At 44.9% G+C, this 22,136-nt stretch overlaps 1 protein-coding gene and 1 long non-coding RNA gene across 2 annotated transcripts in view; one reads left to right on the forward strand and one right to left on the reverse strand.

Annotated features, from left to right (window-relative positions):
* The window catches only part of GRIN2A (glutamate ionotropic receptor NMDA type subunit 2A), a 361,604-nt gene that overhangs the window by 24,063 nt on the left and 315,405 nt on the right, over nucleotides 1-22,136 (forward strand). The gene's annotated exons all lie outside the window — the stretch shown is intronic.
* LOC139074778 (uncharacterized) lies at nucleotides 5,964-11,150 on the reverse strand. The gene is made up of 3 exons (XR_011524523.1): nucleotides 11,045-11,150; nucleotides 8,851-8,934; nucleotides 5,964-6,101 (listed from the first exon to the last, which is right to left on the reverse strand). It is a non-coding gene; the product is annotated as an uncharacterized lncRNA (long non-coding RNA).

Raw genomic sequence — 22,136 nt, forward strand, 5'->3', positions numbered from 1 at the left:
AGAAACCCTGAAAACTCTCAAAAAGAAATACAAGTGAAAAATGTGTCATTGCTAGTCCTACTTTATCTTACGTCCTCTAAGTTTTGAACGTCAAGGGCTCCAAGGTGCGTTTTCCATTTCTTAGGTTTGAAGCAGTTGCCTTACCTGCCTCCTATGCCCTCAGTATCTTTCGCGCCGTGTGACAGACAGAATGGCCTCCTCACATTTCTTTATCCTCCATGTAGCCATTTACATCTTCCCATCCCCCAGCACCTAGTATATGTGGTTTGAAGGTGCAAATCTACGCCCACCTGTGGGAGAGACCATCTTGTCATCGTCAACCAGGAGTAGAGACAGCCATAGTAGCACGGCTTGAAAAAATCAAACATATTTTCTTTCCTTATTTTCCTTCCACTATTAGTTGCACCTTTGAATGTGCTTCCTCTAATAGGAAGTGACAGTTTAATCTTTTGGGTTTTTAAAATTTATATTTTTCTGCACAGATGACCACACGCGATGAGCAAGCAGCCCAGCCTTGTGGCATGGTGCCCTCCCTCTTGCTGTTTGCATCAGAAGATTTGGGTGGAGCCACTAATTGGCTGATGTTGAAAGTCACTAAGGGGGACAGGTGCTTCCTTGGGGAGAAAGGAGAGGGGTAAGCGTGTCGGTGCAGAGGTGGAACAGGAAAGCTGACAGTTCTCCTGGCCTCAAGGCTAGGACATTCCTTTCATTGCACAGGGTCTTTTCTGCCACTGAAAATGGGTTTTCTGCTTGATTATTTACTTTCTTCTCTTCTTTTGAAATCTTTCAAGGCTTTGAGCTCTTTCGGTGGGAAAGACGATATCTCAGACCTTTACACTCAACATCATAACCATTGACGGTATCAAAGTCACATTATCGAACATAATAGTCAACAGAGACCATAGAAGGGATGCATTTAACTTGATCCATCAAGCACATGTGGAAGACGAGCCTCAGAGACGTTGGAGGACTTGCTGAAAGGCACCCTTCTTCTTGAATCCCAGTCTCCTGGCCCATCAGATGTTGATGACTGATGCTCTTGGGAGGACCAGCAAGGACATCCTTTGTCTGTGATGGAGGATGGTGATAAAACCTCTCCTGGCTGCAAACTCGTCACTTATCCCACATTGCCTTCGGATAAAATGTAAACTGCTGGCTGCATAAACCCTCTTACCCAGATTTCTGCCCCCTACCCACCTCTCTAGCCTCTTCTCAGTTCTAAGCCAATAAATTTAGAAGACGCTGAATGTCAGCAAACCTTCGAATATTTTATGGTACACATTAGCCCATTCAAGGCTCTGAGAAGTTCTGCACTACAGACATCTCTTAAACTATATTTAAATTGTTTCCTAAATCGAGTAGATCGTAAAAACTCTCCTTTTTTTTTGTACAACGCTTGCTCTTGTTGGCTTGATAATCTGTAACAAAAGACGTTGGTCTGGTTGCTTCAATACACCTGGCTTCTTTCACATTTTCTGGTCTTTGCTCCTGCCTCTCTTATATCCTTCAAAACTCGTCTCAGACGTTGTGCCCTTTGGGATAACGTGCACCACTGCCCCCTACGGGATGAGGTGTCTTTCCTGTGCTTTTGTAGCTTCCGCATTCAGAAGCCAAGGATATTCTTGTTGGTGATAGGAACTGTCTTACCTACTTCTATTCAATGAGTCATGCCATAAATATGTGTTGTACCTCCAGTGTCCAGGCATACTGTTGAAGGCACTGAGGATCCTAGGGGACCAGACAAAGTCCCTGCCCTCAGAGAGCTCCCATTCAAGGGGATGGGGACAAAGTAGGAACTTATGACAAATAGATAATGTTAGATTGCGGTAAGTGCTGAGGAAACAGCAGGGTAAAGAGACTGTGAGTGATGGGAGATGCCCCTCGGCATAGGGTTCTCAGAAAAGCTGCATCGGCTAGGATGGGGTAGGGTATGCTGCAGAAACAACAGCCCCTATATCTTATTGGCCTTTAACAATGGCGACTTATTTCTCATTTGTGCAGCGTACCCACCAAGTGTCGGCTAGGAGTTCTGCTCCACGTCCCCTCCCTTGGGGACCCAGGTGAACAAGACCTGTGCCACACAAAGCGTGGCCAATTGTCATGGGTGAGGGAGAAGGGGTGAGACAAGTGATGTACTGGCTCTTAAAGGCTTCAACTCACATTTGATTGGTCACAACTAATTCAAGGAGAGAGGGAAGTGCTCTCTTGCCGTGTGCCCGGAAAGAGAGGAAACTAGAGTGGTTGATGGACAGCGTTAATGAATACACAGAAACCCTCTCTGATACAAGGACATGTGAGCAGACCCCTTAACGCGAGGAGAGGAGTCATGTGGATAAGGGGGAGGGGCATTCGGGATGGAGGAAGCAGCACATGCAAAGATCTGGATCCTCCAGTGTGTGAAGTCCTTTATTGTCTAGTGTGCAAAGTCCCTGATCCTTCAGCACTCAGCGAGGGTTTGGCATAGAGGAGGTGAGCATGCAGTGTTTGTTGAATGAATATCTTGAGTTCCAGATCTGTCTGTGTTTGTGAGATCTTTCTAGTCCAGTTGCCCAAGTGGCAGATCCAGGTGAGTATACATTTGTAGGACTACAGCACCATTGCCTGTCAAGATGGTGAAAGGGATTTAACTGGAGGAGGAGTGAGTTTATCTGGTAGAGGAAATGGCGGACTGAACACCAAGCCAAGATGGATGATAAGACTCAGACGGATTAGCTGAGGCTCCAGGGAAATAAACCAGGTCAGAGTGAGTGCTGGTGGGGAGGAAGAACAGGCTTGATGGGTGAGTAGGATTTCAATAGTGGAGCTGGGGAAAGATTGCCACATGGGATCCATGGTGTTCAACCATATTATGTCCATATTAAATGCTAACTTTGGCAAAAATAAGCAATTTCCCTGGGCTTATCCAGCTGGAGAGAACAGCACGCATAAAGAAGTAGGCGGCGGAGTACATGGTGTGTATGGGGAACCATATGTGGATGGTCGGGTTGGAGCATGGGGTGTTTGCATTTTAACCCTAACTCTTCTTGACTTTGATGATCATTTGGGGCAAATGGAAATGACACCAGCCACATTCTTGGATCTGCCAGGCGTGTTGACTTTTTGGTAACAGCTTGCTCAGTCCTTTGGTCCTTTCTTGCTCAGATCACTGTTGTACTGGCCTCCCTGTTGGCCACTGGCGGGGAGAGGGTGTCTGAGATGGGCTCACTTGGGCGTGCTGCGACTCCTTTTCAGGATGAGTGGCAGGTTCAGCATCTCTCTTGGCATGATGCTAAGTCAGCAGAAGGTCCTAAGTGTGCAGGCTCAGCATTTATCCTCCCGCTGCGTTGAATGAATGTCTCACCTGAAGCTGCCTTGAGAAAAGCTGCGGTGTCTGATGAGAAGGCTCAGGGGTCAGATAGAGACTGTGTTGTCTTGGTGACTTTGAGGGTTTTGTTTTTCCTTTCAGCGGGTCGGTATTTCCACCTGGGGAGCCTTTAATGCCTTGAAGTCACAGGCTTTGGGGAAGCTCCTACATTAATGGATTTGAAAGTTCTTTGAAAAGCTGAAATTACTGGACAAACACAAGATGATAATAGCCATTATAGTAATTATGATAAAAGTAGGAGGAAACTTTCAGTTTTCCAGCTGATATTATTTTAAGGATGCAAAATTAGAGGCTGGTAATATTGGCCAAGCATTGATCTTGCAGAAAATGTCCTGTTTTCCTGTAGGTAAGAGATGTTCTAAGAAAATAGTTCTGTGACTTTTGAATTGAGTCCCAGGGTTTGGGACAATATGTCTGCATGCTGAAAGAACATTTGATTTTCATGCCTCATCATTCCTTATTATGCCATGCTTGAGTGCCTCTGTACAAGTTGTTACCTGCATCTAGAATGTCCCTCCCCACGCAGCCGACAGGGTCAGGAGCAATTCTTCACTCGCAAGCACTAGACACATTCTCTGGAAAAGAGAGGGGAGCTCATTAAATTGAGAGGCTGAAGGGGCAGGGCCAGGGCAGTTCCTAGAGTTAGGGGACCAGAAACTGCTCAGGGTCCTTGGCTGAATCTGGGGGACACACTGCTCAAAATTACAAAGCCTATTGGACCCAGTTACATCCTATGTCTCAGATCTTGATCAGGGGAGGGCATTTAATAGATTCACCAAGATGGCAGATGGCAAGAGTGAGGATCTCCCAAAGGTATTGGGGATAGTGGTGGTTGCTGTGCTGCCAAAGAAATCGACACATGTACATTTCATCCTCATTCCGACGCCAGCTTGACATCATCTCCTTTTGGAAGCTTTCTTTGACTTCTCCAGGCAGAGTTCATTCAACAGATAACATTCAGCAGGTATTTGGGCATCTACCATGTGCCAGGCATGTTCAAGGCAACCAGGTGCAGCCATAAACAAGACAGATAAAGTCTCTGCCAACAGCGAACTTACTTTCTAGTGGGGAAGATAGATAATGAAAGAATGCATAACCATGTAAGGTGAATTCAGGTAGCCATATGTGCTAGGCAAAGAAATAACCCAGGAGAGAGTGAGAGATGGTACTGGAGATGGGTGAGGTGGAGTATTTTGGATAGACTAACCAGGGAAGGTCTCTCTGAGGAGGTGACATCTGAGCAGAGACCTGAGTTAGCTGAGGGAGTGAGTTGTGTGGAGGGTGGGCAGAGGGTGACAGCAAGTGTCTAGGCCCTGGGGTGGGGGCGGGTAGGCTTGGTGTGTTCCGGGAACAGACCAGGGTGGCTGGAACAGACTGATCAGATGGAAAGTGGGAGGAGACAGGTTCTGAGAGGTGGGCAGAGGCAGCTCCCGCAGGACATGTGGGCCATGAAAAGAAGTTTGGATTTTATTCCAAGCGTGATGGGAAACCATTGGAGGGGTTTGGACAAAGGGGTGTCATAACCTTATTTATGTTTTCTTAAGAAAATCACTCTGGCTGCTGTGTTGAGAGTAGAAGAGAATGAAAAGGGGACAAAAGGGGTACCAGGGGGGCCAGTTAGGAAGGTATCGTGGTAATCCAAGTGGGGACAAGACAGGAGAGTTACTTGGGCCAGGATGTGTTGGTGGAAGTGGTGAGAATGATCAGATTTGGGATGTGCTGGGAAGGTAGACCACTCTTACCTGCTGACTGGTTGGATATGAGGAGTGAGAGAAAGAGAAGGCGAGAATGAGAGAGAAAGAGTGACCCCTAGGGTTTTTACGTAATAAACTATTTGGGGGATGATTTTAGATTTACAGAAAAGTTGCAAAGATAATACAGAGAATTTCGGTGTACTCTAGCCAAGTTTGTCCTAACGGGTAAGATGCTAGAGTTTTAATGTGGTTAATGTGGTGGATGGAGTTGCTCTTGTTGAGCTGGGTAAGACGTGGAGAAGAGGGGGATGTCTCTAGCTCTGCTTTGGTCGTGTTATCATTGTCATTTCACATCCAAGTGGAGATGTCAAAGCAATTGGCTGGATATGTGATTCTGGAACTCAGGAGAGAGCCCAGGCTGTACATGCTGCTGCCTGCGTTTACGTGGTATTTAATGGCATAGAACTCTCTGCTCTTGCGTAATTGATAATTTGTATAATGAAAAACTCGCTTAAAAATTGAATCCATTTAAACAAAAAGAAGGATTAAATAATAATGTAGGTCAGGGGTCAGCATACTTTTCTGTAAGGGCCCGGTAGGAAATATTTTAGGGTTTGTGGGCCATAGGGTCTCTGTTGCAATGACTCAACTCTGCCATTGCAGAGAGAAGGCAGTGTAGACTATATGTCAATGAGTGGGCATAGCTGGGTTCTAATGAAACTTCAGTTACAAAAACTGGGCGGTGGACCGGGTTTGGCACACCAGCTCTAGTTTGCGAGCTCCCGGGCACCCCCAGGGTTGAGAGGTCAGGAGGATGAGGGAGAATCCGCAAGGAGGTTGAGGGGCAGAAGGTAGTAGGATGGCAGGAGGACCAGGGCAGCGTGGTGCCCAGGATGGCGAGTCAAGGAAACGAGGGATCCACAGGGTCGGGCGTTGAGTAGGTTGAGGACCGAGAGTTGGCCAGTAGATCTGACAGCATGGAGAATGCAGAGACCTTAACGAGAGCCTTGCCGTGGTGCGGTGGTGGCCAGACCTGATGGCAGCTGTAGAGGAGAGGATGGTAAATGAAGTGGAGGCGGTTGCTATAGACAACTCTGATCATTTTTGCTGTAAAAGGGAACAGAGGATTGGAAAATTATATAGAAGGGGGTGTGGGGTCAAATAAAGGTTTTTGTTTCTGTTTTTAAGGCAGAAACTATGTTTATATTTGAGAGTACGCTCTTCCTTTGCTCCAGTTGTGCCCTGCACGCACTTCAATAATTGCATCTTTCAGACTGTCTTTTGTTTAAAATCTGTCTTCTATGAGGGCAGGCTTTCTCAATCTTGGGGCATTTGTATTTTGGGCTGGATAATTCTCTGCTGTGGGGGCCATTGTGCACTGTAGAATGTTTAGAGCGTCCTTAGCCTCTGCCCACTGGGTGCCAAGAGCACCCCCTCCCCTAGTTGTGACAGTCGAAAGTGTCATCAGACACTCTTACATGTCTTCTGGGGAAGCCATTGCTCCGGCTTGAGAACCAGGGTTACAGTGTGAGCTCCTAGAGAGCAGGGGCTGAATGTCCTCTGCTGGGTCTCTCTGGGTCTTTATACTGTGCCTGGTGGGTGTTAAGGGCCTGAAAAGTATTCCTTTGAGTGAGCGATGTTTTGATTATCTGATGACAAAGCCACATCATACTGGGTGACCCAAGGGGGAAGGAAGGAGGTCTCCAGGGAAGAGTTCATGGCTGAACTTTGTTGGGGATCCCGGATTTGCACTTGCACTTGAGAGGGTTGCACAGTCATCACAATGGGGACAACCACATCCAGCTGTCATTTCTCATGCAGTTTCTGGACTGTCGAAGTCTCTCGGCTCATGCCTCCTTCAGCAGCTTGGGAATGTCACTATCATGTTATTTCTCCAAAAGCAATGGGACATCAGCGATGGGGAAACTCTTTGTCTCAATGTGGTTGTTAAGTGTGGATTCTAGCATCCAGGCTAGTGCCTAGAAAGCCCCTGGAGTCACCTCCCCGACTCCTCTCCTTCACCTCTGGACAGAAACCCAAAGCTGAATGGACTTGCAGAGTCAGAACAATAATAATAGTAATAACCCTCACTCTGAAATAGCTCTTCCCGTTTATGCTCTGTGGGGGAGCCTCTATTCCCACACGGGTTAAGCACGGGGCAGGGGTATCTGTGTGCGAGCTGGTCTCAGCAGGAGCTGGAAAGGACATGGATAGATTTAGTAGCCCCCGTGGCAGCATCCCCTGAAGCAAGCTGACATGATGTCCTCCTACTAGGGCATTCTATAAAATGCTGTCAAATGAATGGGTCAGTGGCTATGCTTTTTGCTCCCACCTTGTCCCTGTCTTCCTTTTATCTGTGTCTCTGCCTTGCAGAAAGCCTGGCTGGTAGTTGCCTCTCAGACTGAATCGATAAGACCTTATTACGCTAAAGGAAGGCATCTCAGGCTTCCTCAAATTGAGTATTTCTCTCTCTTACAGTCTTTTCTATACCGCCTTCATATTGTTCGTCATATCAGTGCATTACTGACCTCAAGGGTCTGCAAACTCTGGCCTGTCCCCTGTTTTTGTAAATAAAATTCTGTTGGAACAGAACTGCACCCACTTGGGTATGTACCGTCTAAGGCTGCTTTTGAGACACAAAAGCAGAATTGAGTAGTTGCCACAGAGACAGATGGCCTCCAGCGCCTAAAATATTTACTGTTTGGCCCTTTACAGAAAAGTCTGCTGCCTTCTGACCTACATTATTATTTAACCAATTTTTTCTTTAAATTGACTCAATTTTTAAATTAACTTATTTTATTTATTTGTTTTTTTTTTTAAATTGGCACCTGAGCTAACAACTGTTGCCAATCTTTTTTTTTTTTTTTTGCTTTTTCTCCCCAAAGCCCCCCAACACATAGTTGTATATTCTAGTTGTGAGTGCCTCTGGTTGTGCTATGTGGGACGCCGCCTCAGCATGGCCTGATGAGCCGTGTCATGTCTACGCCCAGGATCCGAACCAGCAAAACCCTGGGCCGCCGAAGTGGGGTGGATGAACTTACCCACTTGGCCACAGGGCTGGCCCCCATTTTTTTTTTTTTTTTTTTGAGGAAGATTTGCCCTGAGCTAATATCTGTGCCAATCTTCCTCTCTTTTGTATGTGGGACGCTGCATGGCTGATGAGTGGAGTAGCTCCACGCCCAGGATCCAAACCCGCGAACCTGGGCTGCCAAAGTGGAGTGTGCTGAACTTCCCCACTATGCCACTGGGCTGGCCCTAAATTAACTTCTTATTATGGAAATTCTCAAACATACAAGAGTAGAGAGAAAATATAATGAACCTTCAGGTACCCTCAATCCACCTTCAACTCATGGTCCATCTTGTTTTCTTAATACTCCCTCGTCCTTCAAACATATTGCCTCATTTATTATTTTTTAATTTAATTTTTATTGAGTTAATGATAGGTTACAATCTTGTGAAATCTGCCTCAATTATTTTAAAGCAAATTCCAGAGATTTTATCATTTTATTATAAAATTTCAGTAAGTATCTTAAAAGATAAGGACTCCAATAATTGAATATAAACATAATTTCATTATTACATTTTAAAAAGTAGTAATTCCTTCATATCATCAGTCATCCATAAATTGACTCAATGTTTTTAAACATAAATACCTACTTAACCTTTGTTCCAAGCAACAATTTGCTGGAAATTATGGTTTGGATATGCTATTTATATTTTTTTCTCATACACATTAGAATAAGTACTGAATTAATAAAAGCTTTGAAGGGACATGTGTCCATATACACTCACTTTGGAATACACCACGTGAAAGAGGCCCCTGGCAGGAAGTGCTGTGACTTTCTTCTTTGCTCGTGTGAAGGGTCTTAGCGCGTCCTTGTTTTCACGACCCCGACAGAGCCAGTTGGTGCCCGGAGGGAACACAGGGACGTGCAAACCAACCATGAAATCCAAAGGAACAACAGCTTTACAGTCACCTTCGTGAGCTCCACACAATTTACAATACAATTAAGACCGACAGATATAATTGGATAAACAGAAAAATAGAATTAAGGTAATCTATCCTAAGTGTACCAAATTCCTGTAATGAATTGCTTTCAGCAGTTGTGGAAACATATAATTACCAAACAAATTACATGTTATTTTTATCTAAGAAGCTAATTAAGTGTTCTGTGTAAATTATTATGTGGTGGCACGAGGATCCAAGTTGTATTAAGTACCTAATTGGAAAAGGGACGAGACCCACGAATTGTACATGGAATGCGACTGAGAGAGATGGGAGCAAAAGGGCTGGATTCCCAGGAGGGAGCCGTGCGAGGCAGGAAGGGACCTGGAGAGCTGGGGACGCCTGTGATGGGTTGAACTTGAGCCTGGGTGGTGGAGGTAAGTCAGGGATCTGGTCTTTACGAAGCTCTGGGTCCTCTTTGCTTATTTGTTTTTTAAACTTACTCCCCTTTCTAAGCTCAAGCGGCGAAGCTCCCTGTGTTCAAGCTGACTTGACTCTGGGCTCTGTCTTCTTTGTAGCACTGAACTTTGCTCCTGTTTTCTCGCCACTTAGTAAATCTTCCAATATCTCCTTGTGGGTTTGTGCCCTTTCGCTCTCCATTGAATGTGAGGAAATGGGCATTTGAGGATGTACGTTTTCTCTTTCCCATAACTCAGAACAAGTAGCCAGGAGGAATTTTGCAGTGGAGCTTTGAGCTGGGGCCAGCCCTGCAAGCACACCCCTGCTGAGTGTTATAGGAGCGAGGGACGCCTCTCCTAGGTTGAGGCAGGGGAGGAGAGGGTGGGAGGCGCTCTGAACTGGAGTCCTAAGACTAGATATATTGTCCCTCTCCTGCCGTTGGTGAGCTGTGACCTGCAAGGCATCGCTCCCCTCGGAGCCTTGGTACCTCCTCTGCAAAGTGTGGAAAACAGCCCATGGCCTATTTGCTTCATGGAAGTGCTTTGAGGATGACGTGTTGTAATGCAAATGAACATTATTTGTAAAGTGTAAATCTCAGTAAAAAAAAAAAAATCCAGTTTTGCTGTTATTATTAACTGATGGCGGCAGTACAAAGTTAGACAAGGCGAATGATGTAATTGCAAACACCAGGAACCGACTTCTAGCCTGGCTAGATCCAGGTGTCATCAGGAATGGGTCTCCCATTTCTCAGCTCGATTCTTCTCTGTTATTGGCTTCAGTCTCAGGGCATATCCCCTCAGCCCCACTCCCAACGTGGCAGGATGCCACCAGAAGCTCTGAACCTTCCTTCTACCAGTTCAGTGACTCAGAGGAACTAGAGTGCAGAGCTTCCTTCCTGGTAGCTCCATCAAAAGGCCCAGGGCTAACTCTGATTGGGCTCCTCTGGATCATGTGCCCATACCTGAGCCAATCACTGTGGCCGAGGGATGGAGTACACTGATTAGCCAGGCTGGTCCTGCGTGGAGCTGGAGATGGTGTTGGCCCCATTTGAGCTCCGTGGAAAGAGAGGTGGGGAGACTTGGCCCAACGAAAGTGCCAGAAGGAAGAGTGTTTCCTGGCCTCGAGAATATGCTAGATCCCACTCTCCCATGGGAGACCAGTTTGAGTTATGATAGAAACACGGTCTAGATGGAGAGCCAGGGAGAACCCGGGTTCTTGTCTTGACCATGTCATTGACTCTCTGTGAGCCTGAACACATCACTTCCCTTTTTTGAGACCCAGTGTGTCCAATGGACGAGCAGGGTCTGTATTTCCTGGGGTATTTTGTTTACATTGCAAATGGCATCCTTACAGACAGTCAGAATCTGCATCTGAACAACGTAGTGGATGGGTTTTTGGTTTGACCTCTTTTCTGTTTTCGTTTTAATAAGGTTTCTTGCCTGTCCTCCTTTCCCCAGACCTCTTCAGAAGAGCCACTGTCCCCCTCCTCTTGCCACCTAGTAGGGCATTGTAGAGGCCTGTCCCATCCTTGGGGGATGTTCACCCCAACCTCCCAGCACCGAGAGAAGACGTGGGACTCACGAGAGAAGGCAGACTTGACCTCCAGGTTCAGGGAACAGCAGACCTCAGCAGCTCCGGGCCCCCAGGCCTGTCTCTCGATCTTGATTTTGACTCAGGTTGATCGGTGCTGGCTCAGGTGTTCTGAGGCATTTCACACACGGCTGGGCTCAGGCAATTTGGCCAAGCCTGTTCTGTTCTTTTTCAGTTTTCTTAATTGTCAGGCTTTTTGTTTCCTAAGTGGAGAACTTTCACATGAAGACTTCTGAAATCCAGGCGCTGCTGGGACTTCACTTGTGATGGTGTTTGTTTCTTGGCATTCATTCATTCATTTAGCAAACTGTCCTTAAGCATGGTCTATATTCAAAGCATTCTGATAATGATGGCACAGTAATAATGATAATGGTAATGGTTGGCATGTACTGAAAACTTATTACATGCGAGGCAGTGTGCCAAGAGCTTTAAATATCTCATTTTAATCCTTATACTAACTCTCTGGTGCTGTTGGTACTCTTCCTGCCATTTGGCAGGTGGGAAAACTGAGGCTCATGGAAGGGAAACAAAATATGTAGCCAAACAGCAGGTGAGTGATTGGATCTGCTTTCAGATCCAGCTCTTTCTGACTTCTGAGTCTGCGTTATTAACCAGGATGCAGGCTAACCCGAGTTAGGCTTGATGGGAGGAACCCGTTGTTCCTTAAGCCTTCTCTACAGAGCCTTTCTTACTGCCACCACGAGGAAGGTGCTGTGCCCACTTAGGTGATGACAAAACTGAGGTCTGGGAGTGGATTGATGGGGTCAAGGTCACGTGGCCAGGAATTGGCAGACACCAGATTTGGACTCTGGCTTCTTGCTCTGGATCTAAGGCTCTTCTTGTCACCTCAGGCTGTACAGGCCATAGTTCAAGGAGCAGGCCCCTTGGAGGGGGGAAGCCATGTCTAGTACTTAGGAGTTTGTGACAATGTGATGTGGCTCTGGCAGGTGTCTCCTGGGCTCGGAGGATGAAACAATGACTGTTGGTTGAGCTCATGGTGATAATACGATTCACACTGGTTCAGCATGTACTTTGTGCTAAGTGCTTGACACTCTCTTATTGAATCCTTTTAACAACCCTCTGATTGCTCCCATTTTACGGAGAGGGAAACTAGGGGGTAAATAGTATAGCTTCTCACACAGACTAGGTGCTCAGTGAATTTTTTATTGAAAAGAAGAAAGGTGACATTGGAGCTGGGTCAAATCGGTATAGACTAGGGCTGGGGTAAGAAGGCCAAAGGTGGCCACAGGGACAGCTTATGGGAAGAGTTGAATGCCCTAATAAGGAGTTTGAACTTGATCCTACAGTCTGTGGGAAGCTCAGGAGGGAAGGTGAAATTGGCTGTAGTGTGCAGGAAGGACTGGAGCCGGTGAAAGTGTTAGGTCACCGCAGGCCTGCAGGTATGTGCGAACTCAGATGATGACGGCAGGAACACAGAGGGCCACCTGGATATCAGCATGAGAGTGGGTAAGAATGTGACTTCGCAGTCAGACAGACTTGATTTTTAAAAATTTTATTGTGGAAAGAACACTTAACATGAGATCTACCCTCTTAACAAATTGTTAAGTGCACGATGTGTCACTGATGACAAGAGGGACAATGTTATGCAACTGATCTCTGGAAGTTACTCATTCTGCTCAACTGAAACTTTATGCCTATTGATTAGAAATTCCCCATTTCTGGCAAATCAAAACCACAATGAGATATCACCTCACACTGTGAGGATGGTTATTATAAAAAAGACAAGAGATATCAAGTGTTGGCGAGGATGCGGAGAAAAGGGAACCCTGTGCATTGTTGGTGGGAATGAGGATTGGTGCGGCCACTGTGGAAAATATGGAGCTTCCCTTAAAAATTAAAAATAGAACGACCATATGATCCAGCTATCCCACTACTGGTTATTTATCCAAAGAACATGAAAACACTAATTCAGACAGATGTATGCATCCCCTATGTTTATAGCAGCATTATTCACCATAGCCAAGATATGGAAACAACCTAAGTGTCCATTGACAGATGAATCGATAAAGAAAATGTGATATATACAATGGACTGTTATTCAACCTTAAAGAAGAAGGAAATCCTGCCACTTGTGACCACTTGGATAAATCTGCAGGACATTAGGCTAAGTAAAATAACCCAGACACAGAAAGAGAAATATCACATGATCTTACTCATATGTGGAATCTAAAGAATATTAAAAAATTTAAAAAGTCAAACTCAGAGTATCGTAGAATAGAATGGTGGTCACCAGAGGCTGGGGGATAGGGGAAAAAGGGAGATGTTAACCAAAGGGTACAAACTTTCCGTAATAAGATAGATAAGTTCTGGAGATCTAATGTACGACATGGTGACTATAGTTAATAATGTATTATATATTTGAAATTTGCTAAAAGGGTAGCTCTCAAGTGTTTTCATCACACACACACACAAAATAGTAACTATATGAGGTTATGGATATGTTAATTAGTTTGATCGTGGTAATCATTTCACAGAGTATACATATATCAAAACGTCGCGTTGTACACCTTAAATGCATATAACTTTTATTTGTCAAAAATAAGAAATAAATAATAAAAAAGGAAACTCCCCACTTTCCCCTCTCCCCAGCCCCTGGCACCCTTCAACTGTTTGATTCTATGAATTTGACTTTTTTTATATTTCTCCTATAAATGGAATCATGCAATATTTGTCCTTCCGTGACTGGCTCATTTCATTTGACGTCTGTACGTTTCATCCATGTTGTTGCATATTGCAGAATTTCCTTCTTTTTTGTTTAAGGCTGAATAGTATTCCATTGTATATACATACCACGGTCTTTATTCATGTATTTGTAGATGGACATTTAGGTTGTTTTCACATCTTGGCTATCGTGAGTAGAGCTGCCAAGAACACAGGGGTTGCTAATATCTCTTCCATATCTTGATGTCAATTCTTTTGGGTAAATACCCAGAAATGCGATTGCTGGATCTAATGGCAGTTTTACTTTCAGGTTTTTGAGGAACCTCCCTTCTGTTCTGTAGTGCCTGCACCATTTTGCATTCCCACCAATGGTGTGCAAGGGTTCTAATTTCTCCCCTCTCCAAAGTGTACTATCTTTCGTTTTTTAGATAATAGCCATCTTGACAGGAGTGAGGTATCTCATTGTGGTTTTGATACGCATTCCCTGATGATTAGTGACATTGAGTATTTTTTCATATACCTCTTGGCAATTTGTGTGTCTTCTTTGCAGATGGACCTAATTTTAACGCTGCTCCATCATTTGAGTGAGTTACATTATCCCCTCTAAGCCTCAATTTTTTTTCCTCTAAAATGGGAAGAATACCACCTACTTACTAGAGTTGTGTAGTGTGTCCTTGCCCATTTCCCCCTCAGTCCTCACCTCTATAGACCAAAGGCTGCTGCCTGTGAATACATGTGACTCTCTGCCTGCAAGGTCTTCTCTGTCTCTGGAAGCACGTTTAGCCCACCTGCAGGGTGAGTGAAGGTGCTGGAAGCAGTCAGTGATAGACAGGGAGTTGTGAATAAGTACTCTAGGTCCTTGCCTTTTAGGTGGGATGACTATGATGTAGATATTTTATGCTAGATCCCAGTAATAATAAGGTTCAGTTGCCTACCATTGTAACTTGCTTAAAAATGCACCATTATTGTTTCTTTTTCCTCCCTAGTCTCTTTTTTCCCCTATCAGTGTTTTGGGGGATCATTTCTCAAATAAACTACTGGGAACTCGAATCCTTGTCTCAGGGTCTCCTGCCGGGAGAACTCAAAGTATGACAAGGTTATAATAATGATCAAATTAAATATTGTATGCAAAGAGCTTAGCACGGTCACCTGGTGCAAGGTAAGTCCCAATAAATGGCAGCTGCTCTCATCATCACCATCATCACCATCATCATCATCAATCACCATCATTCTGAAGGTAGAATGAACTCATTCTTTCAAGACGTTTGCACTGACAGATAGTTAAACCAAAATTATGAAGAAAAATATGAAGGAAAAGGTCACCTAGAATGTGTGCAGCAAAGTATTGCAATAGTTTCTTTTTTTATGGAGATGGTTTATTAATTATTGATCAGTATTTTTAACCTTCGGTCCTTGTCTAACGCCATGGATAACAGGTCTACAATTGAGTATGATTGGTCAAGCGCTTTTTGCATCCTAAATTGGTCATTATGAGTCACCCATTTTGATCTTCTTGAAGAACTGGTTTCATTAGAGCCTAGATGCAAATGAATGTCACCTTGGAAGTTTCTGTTGATAGCTAAGCTCACATTCTTCCTTGTGGGCTGGAGAGAGAATTGCTCTTGGATTTTCATTGTTTTAGCCTTCATCTGTTGAAGAGCTGAGATTACGGGGTCTGTGCTGTGGGTAATTATGCTCCAATATTTACAATATTGGCTTCCCAAAGTATAAGATGATGGGTTTTCTGGGAGGGAAGGGCGACAGGGAACCTTCAGAATCGATGAGGCTGGATGGTGGAGCAGGAGAGGAAGAGGGAGACTGATGGAAAGTAGTGATGAAAGGGTAAACCCATGTGCCTGGAAACTTGCTCATTTGGCTTATGTGTGCTTGCTCTGGACCTGGGACCTGCGGGAAGGGATATAGAAATGCGTGAGAGGCTGTCCTGAGTGTCAGGAATGAAGTGCGATGAGTATAGCATCTGTGTGATGGTCAGTTTTACGTGCCAGCTTGGCCAGGCTGCATTCTCCAGTTCTTCAGTCAAACACTAATCCAGGTGTGGTTGTGAAGGTGTTTTGTAGATGTGATTAAAGTCTATAATCAGTTGACTTTAAGGGAGATTTTCCCAGATAATCTGGGTGGCCTTGATTCAATCAGTTAAAGGCCCTAAGAGTGGAGCTGAGGCTTCCCTGAAGAAGAAGAAATTCCACTTGAGGATGGAAGCTTCAGCTGATGTGCAAGAGTTCCAGCCCGTCCTACAGATTTCAGACATGTCTAGCCACTCCCCACAATTATGTAAGCAAATTCCTCGTAATAAATCTGTTAATACATATCTCCTACTGGTCCTGTTTCTCTGATTGAACCCTGACTCATACAGATTTTGGTGCCAGGAGTGGATGCTGCTGTAACAAATACCTACAAGAGTAGAAATGGCCTTGGAATTGGGCAGAGGGCAGAGGCTGGAAGGATTCTGAGGTACATGATAGAAAAAGCCTAGATTTTCTTGAACACACTGTTAGTAGAAATAGTAATGCTAACAACTCTGCTGTTGAGGACTCAGAAGGAAGTGAGGAGCATCACAGAGAAAACGTATATCATCTCAGAAAATACCTAAATCATTATGAACAGACGATTGGTAGAAATATGGATGTTAAAGGCACTACCAATGAGGGCCAGCTAAGATGGAAATGAGGAGCATGTTACTGGAAACTGGAGGAAAGGGGATCCTTGTTATAGTGGCAGAAAGTTGAGCTGAATCGTGTCCTGCAGTTATGTGGAAATCTGAACTTGTAAGCAATGAATTTAGATAGTTAGCTGAGGAGATTGCCACACAAAGTGTTGAAGGTACAGTCTGGTTTCTTCTTGCTGCTTTTAGTAAAATTTGAGAGGAAAGAGAGAGATTGAAGGAAGAGCTGTTAAGCAAAAAGGATGACTTGAGAAATTCTCAGCCTATCCAAGTTGTAAAAGATGCTAAAATGAGGAGACTCATTATCAGGAAAGCTGCTCTGGAGAGAAAGCCAAGGGTGTGGCTGGGTAACATTTTGCTAGTGCCTGGAAAGGATGGAAAAGTCACAGTATTTGATCATACAGAGGGATCTTTAAAGAGATTAGGTGTGTGACTCATGAACCACTCAGCCATCTAAACAGAAGCCAGGAATAGAGATAGGATTATCTAGGAAGGATCTGTGGAAGAGCCTCTTGACTAATGGAATGAGTTCCTGTGAAATACATAGGAGACCCACAAGGTTCTTTAAATTTCATACCAGCAGAAACATTGCCAACTTGGACTGAAGGAAATGGAGAGTGGATGAAATGAAAGAGAGCCATCACACTTCCAAAATTCTACAGGCAGGAAATAGACTGTTAAAATTACTAGGCTGCAAACACATGCTACCCCTTGTGAAAAAGGAATTACTCTGAAGCTGAGCCATAAAACACAAAGATTATTCCCAGGCTTTAAAACCTAATGATTGTTTGGCTCCCTGGATTTCAAAATTTCTTGAGTGTGGTAATTAGTTTTTTTCTTTCCATTGTTTCCCTTTTAGATCAGGATGGCCTATAACTGGTATCCCAAGCCTGTCCCACAGTTGTATTTTGGGAGAAGATAATTTGTTTTCTAGTTTTACGGGTCCACAGATGGAGAGAAATTTTGCCTCAGGATGGCTCACACCCAGAGTCTCATACATACCTGATTTGGAATGACTGAGATGATGAGATTTGGGACTTTTGAGCTGATGGGACTTAGATGAGATTTTTGGACTTTGAGTTGATGCTGTAACAGGTTGAAATTTTGGGGGATGGGGCAATGCACTTTCCATGTGGGACAGATGTTAATCTTTAGGGGCCAGAGAATAGACTGCGGTAGACAGAATAATGGACCCCCCCAAAGATATCCACCTTCTCAGCCCTGAAACCTGAGACTATGTTACCTTTTATGGCAAAGGGACTTTGAAGATGTGATTAAGAATCTTCCCATCTCGATATGAGAAGCTTATCCTGGGTTATCTGAGGGGTCTAATACTGTAATCACAAGGGTACTTAGAAGGAAGAAGAAGTGTCAGCGTTAGAGAAGGAGAAATGATGGTGGAAGCAGAGTTCAGAGTGATGTGGCCATGAGCCAAGGAATGCAGGCAGCCTCTGGAAGTTGGAAAAAGCCATATTTTCCCCTAGAGCCCTCAGAAGGAAGTTCTAGGAAGCCCTGCTGACCTATTTTAGACTTCTGACCTTCAGGACTCTCAGGTAATAAATTTACAATTGTTTTAAGCCACTAAGCTGTGGTAACTGGTTGTAGCAGCGATAAGAAACTAATACAACCTGTGTGCTGGGCCTTCTGCTGCACTCATCTTGTTGAATTCTTCCAGCAGTCCTTCAGGATATAGGTATTATCCCTATTTTGAGACTGTGAAGACTGAGGCATTGAAAGTTCAGATAACTTGCCTAAAATGATACAGCTAGTAAGTGCTGGGTCTAGGACTTAACCCATGTTCAACTGGTTCCAACATTTACGGACTAGATCTTGGATGATAAATGCCAAGGGACATGAGGAGCACAAACGGGTAGGTTGGAAAGCCGTGAAGACATAGTTCAATGTGAGGCTTTACATATGGCATGTGTGATGACTAGTGGGAAGTGGTGTACCAGATGTTTAAGTGCACGGGAGTCATATTCCCCGGGCTGAAATCCAGCTGTGCCACTTCTACTGGCTAGGTGCCCTTGGGCAAGTTGCTTCACTCTCTGGTCCACAGTTTTCTCACTTCTAAATGGGGATCATAGCAGCATCTTTCTTAGAGGGATGAGGGGCCTCAAAGAGGATAATGTGGGTCAAATGCTTAGCACAGTGCCTGACACATAATAAGTGTCATAAATAAAATAATAATAATGATAACAGCAGTAATAGTACTAATAACAATGACGAATTCCTCTTCCTGTTCTGGAAGTCTAGGTAAATTGATATTGGGGGAAAGAACACGGGATCCATGGTGGGGAAGGGGTACAAGCATGTTTACAGGCAAAGGGAAGAGCAGGTTCTCCAAGCCTTTGCACATCCCGAGTTCCCCACCTGGACCACTCTTCTCTGCCTCTTAAGTTGGCTACTCTCTCCTGATTCTTCTTTTCTCTGCTCAAAAGCTGCTTCTCCCAGGAAGTCCTCCCCGACCTTGGCTGGAATGGATGCCCTTCCTCTGTGGGCGTATAGTATGAAGGACTTTCCTACTCCAGTTTTGTCAATATGCTTGGTGCCTCCCCCAGGTGCCTGGAAACTCCCTGAGGGTAGAGGACCCCTCAGTCTCTCATTTATTACTCTGTCCTGGGGATTTTTTTTTTTAATTGAATGAAGGGTGTGATGAGCCTGGAGCCATAGACCTGCTCCATGCCAGGGAGGGCTCTCTCAGCCTCCAACTTCCCATGAATTTCCCCTGAGGTGTTTTTCTTTCTTTTTTTTAACTGAGAACACCCCAGGGAGAGGTGTGGATACGGGACCTGCAGAGATGAGTCTGGTTGCTTAGCATCTCCATGGCCCTTCACCACTACAGCCCACTCTATAGCTGTTCCTGGCCTCATTAAAACTTTTTCTCCACCAACCTCCATGTTTAATATTTATTGATCGCCCACAGCATGCAAACTGGTCAATAAGTGTGTTCAGGAGCTTCATTCCATGCCTTCTTGATTGGCTCCTGCCGCTCCTTCCATCACCCAGCTCTTGCAATCTTGTAGACGTGCCTTGACGTTTTTCTATCAGCGCCTTTCTAACAAAGGTCCCAGCTGTGGAGATGCAGTAGCTGAAGTCCCGTTTCATTTGCCTCTGAGCCTTGAGAGCATTGGTTTTTATATAGCTGCCTCCTTCCCTCTTGCTCCTCTGTCCCCACACTTCACCGGAATGCTGAAGGGGAGGAAGAGCACCTGATTGGCTCTGAGTTACGGCTCCCCAGTAGCTCTGCCTGTGTTAATAGCATCTCTATTAGCATAAGCCTTTTGACTCCCCCAGCTGTTTGCTTTCCTGGGGATCTGCCTGAGCCACGCTGCTCCTGAACTTCCTTAATGAAGATATGCCAGTGGGTGGCTGGAGACGGGAAGTCGGAGGAGACGGGAGAAGGGGGGAGTCCCTTGGGTTATTGCCCTGTTACTCAATATTGTTCAATTGGGTCCTCAACACTCTGTCACGTGATGTTTGGGTGCTGGGAAGGGAGTTAAATATAGAAGTCCTCCTTTTGGCATTTCGGAAGGTTTATATAATGTCCTGTTCCTTTTGACAGCAGGGAAGAAGCGGATAGGATGGCTTGGAAGATGAGTCTGTGTCCGCGGCTCCATTCAAAGCAAAGTCTACTCAGCAGCCTAACCCGTCTGCCTACTCGGCGGGCTGTTCTCCGAATCATGTTTGCAAAGACACAGGTGCCTTTTTGAGCCTAAGGATCTCCTCAGCTGGAAAATTCTATTAATTCTATGATGCTACAAGTAGCCTTCACAAGAGTGGGTGCTGAAAATAGATCAGCCATGTGGCATGCCCTGAATTTGCCTGGGTTACCGATTTGATTTTTCCTTCAACGCCTCTCTGCACCTGGCTTAGAAATTTGGCGTGCTTTGCCATTTGAATCCTTCCCTGGAGTCCCAGGGACCGGTGTTCAAACCCTGCCTCTGTCACTTCCCAGCTGTATGACTTTGGGAGATCTCTTGTCTTTTCTGAGTCTCATTTTCTCATCTTTGGCGTGTCCCGAATCTTATGATTCCAGAGGGAACCTTTCCTGTTTAGTAAATGACCCCACTTTCCATTTAGCTGTTCAAACTTCAAACCTAGGAGTCATCTTTGATTTCTCTCTCCCTCTTACCCACCTCATCCATATCCTCAGCAAGTGCGGCCAGCTCTGCCTTCAAAACATAGGCATAAGATTTTTCCATCTTCACCACAACTCCTTCTGCAAGCTACCATCAGCAACATCTTCCAAAGTGGGCTCTGCTTCCAGCCTTGATAGCTTACAGTCAGTGCATAATCCGGCTGCCCCAGAGATTAAGAACAACACCACCACCCAAAATCTGATCACATTAATCCTTACTAAAACCTTCCCACAGCTTTCCATTTTACTAAGAATTAGAATCATTTCCTTGCCATGGCCTAGTAGGACTGCCATTATCTCCTGATCACATCTCAGACCAAATCCTCTCCTCCTTTCCCTTGCTCCCTTCTTTCTCTTCCTAGAACAATCCTAGCACCCACCTCAGGGCCTTTGCACTTGCTCTTCCCTCTGCCTGAGATTTTCCTCCCCCAGATCTTCCAATGGTTGGCTTCTTCTCATCATTCAAGTTTTATTTCAAATGTTGTTGCCTCTCACAGGCTTTTCTTGATCACTCAAGTTCAAGTTGCCTCTACTCTCAGCATTACTAATTATCAGCTCCATTTTCTTCCATAGCATAGGTCCATCTAAATATTATTTTTTTAATATTTTTGTCTGACTCCTTTCATTAGAATTTGTGTCCTTTGAGAGCAGGTAGCTTACTTGATTTGGTCACTCTTATATCCTAAGAAAAGAGAGTTGTGCACATAGTAGATGCTTAATAAGTATCTGTTAATTGAATAGATAAAGAGTGGCCATGGGGGTGGAATAGAGTACACACACCCACACCACACCCACACTCACATACACTCCCCCCCCCACATTTATAACCCCCACTTTGAAACTGCCATGGTAAGATATGCTATGTTCATAGCTGGAGCCAGACTTTGCACAACTCTCCAGCTGCCTTGGGTTGTCCTTCATCATATTATGTTCCCAAGAAACTTTTCCTGCCTCTTGTTGAATAAAAATTCTTTAACTTCTCCGCTACCTCATGGGCCTTTGCATCTGTTCTGCATCTGTTTCTTAGCAGACTAGCTTGGCACATGGCGCTTTTTAAAGACATTTAGCATGTCAAGATATTTATAAAGGAGGAATTCTCTTCTATTTTTGCCCAGTCATCTGTCGGAGCGAGAGGGAGCGGCAAGCAGGCTCTCATGATTCATTCTCTCGCCTAGAGAGGGCTGCCCATCTTGGTCCTGGGAGGGTGGGATGACAGCGCGGAACCTTCAGCTTTCCCAGGCTGTTTTAATGAATGAAGCATCCACAGTGGTGGCTTTGCCGGGCTCCACATTCCATGAGATGGGCCTGTCCTTCAGGGTTCACATTTTCCAGATGAGCTATTATTACCGCCACTGCCTTCAGAATGTCCTTAAGTGTGAAGTTGTGAAGTTAGGGGGGCACCGTCCATAAAACCGCCCCCATTTCTGGGGCCAACTTCAAGTTTGGGAGTCCCCAAGAGCACCCTTAGCGTTGATAATTCACTGGAAACACGGAACTCACTGGCAGCTGTCACACCCGTGGTTAGGGCTTATTACTGCTAAGGATACAGACTAAAATTGGCCAGGGGAAGGAAGCAC

Source organism: Equus przewalskii, chromosome 12 (assembly GCF_037783145.1).
Source record: "Equus przewalskii isolate Varuska chromosome 12, EquPr2, whole genome shotgun sequence".
NCBI classification, from domain to species: domain Eukaryota; kingdom Metazoa; phylum Chordata; class Mammalia; order Perissodactyla; family Equidae; genus Equus; species Equus przewalskii.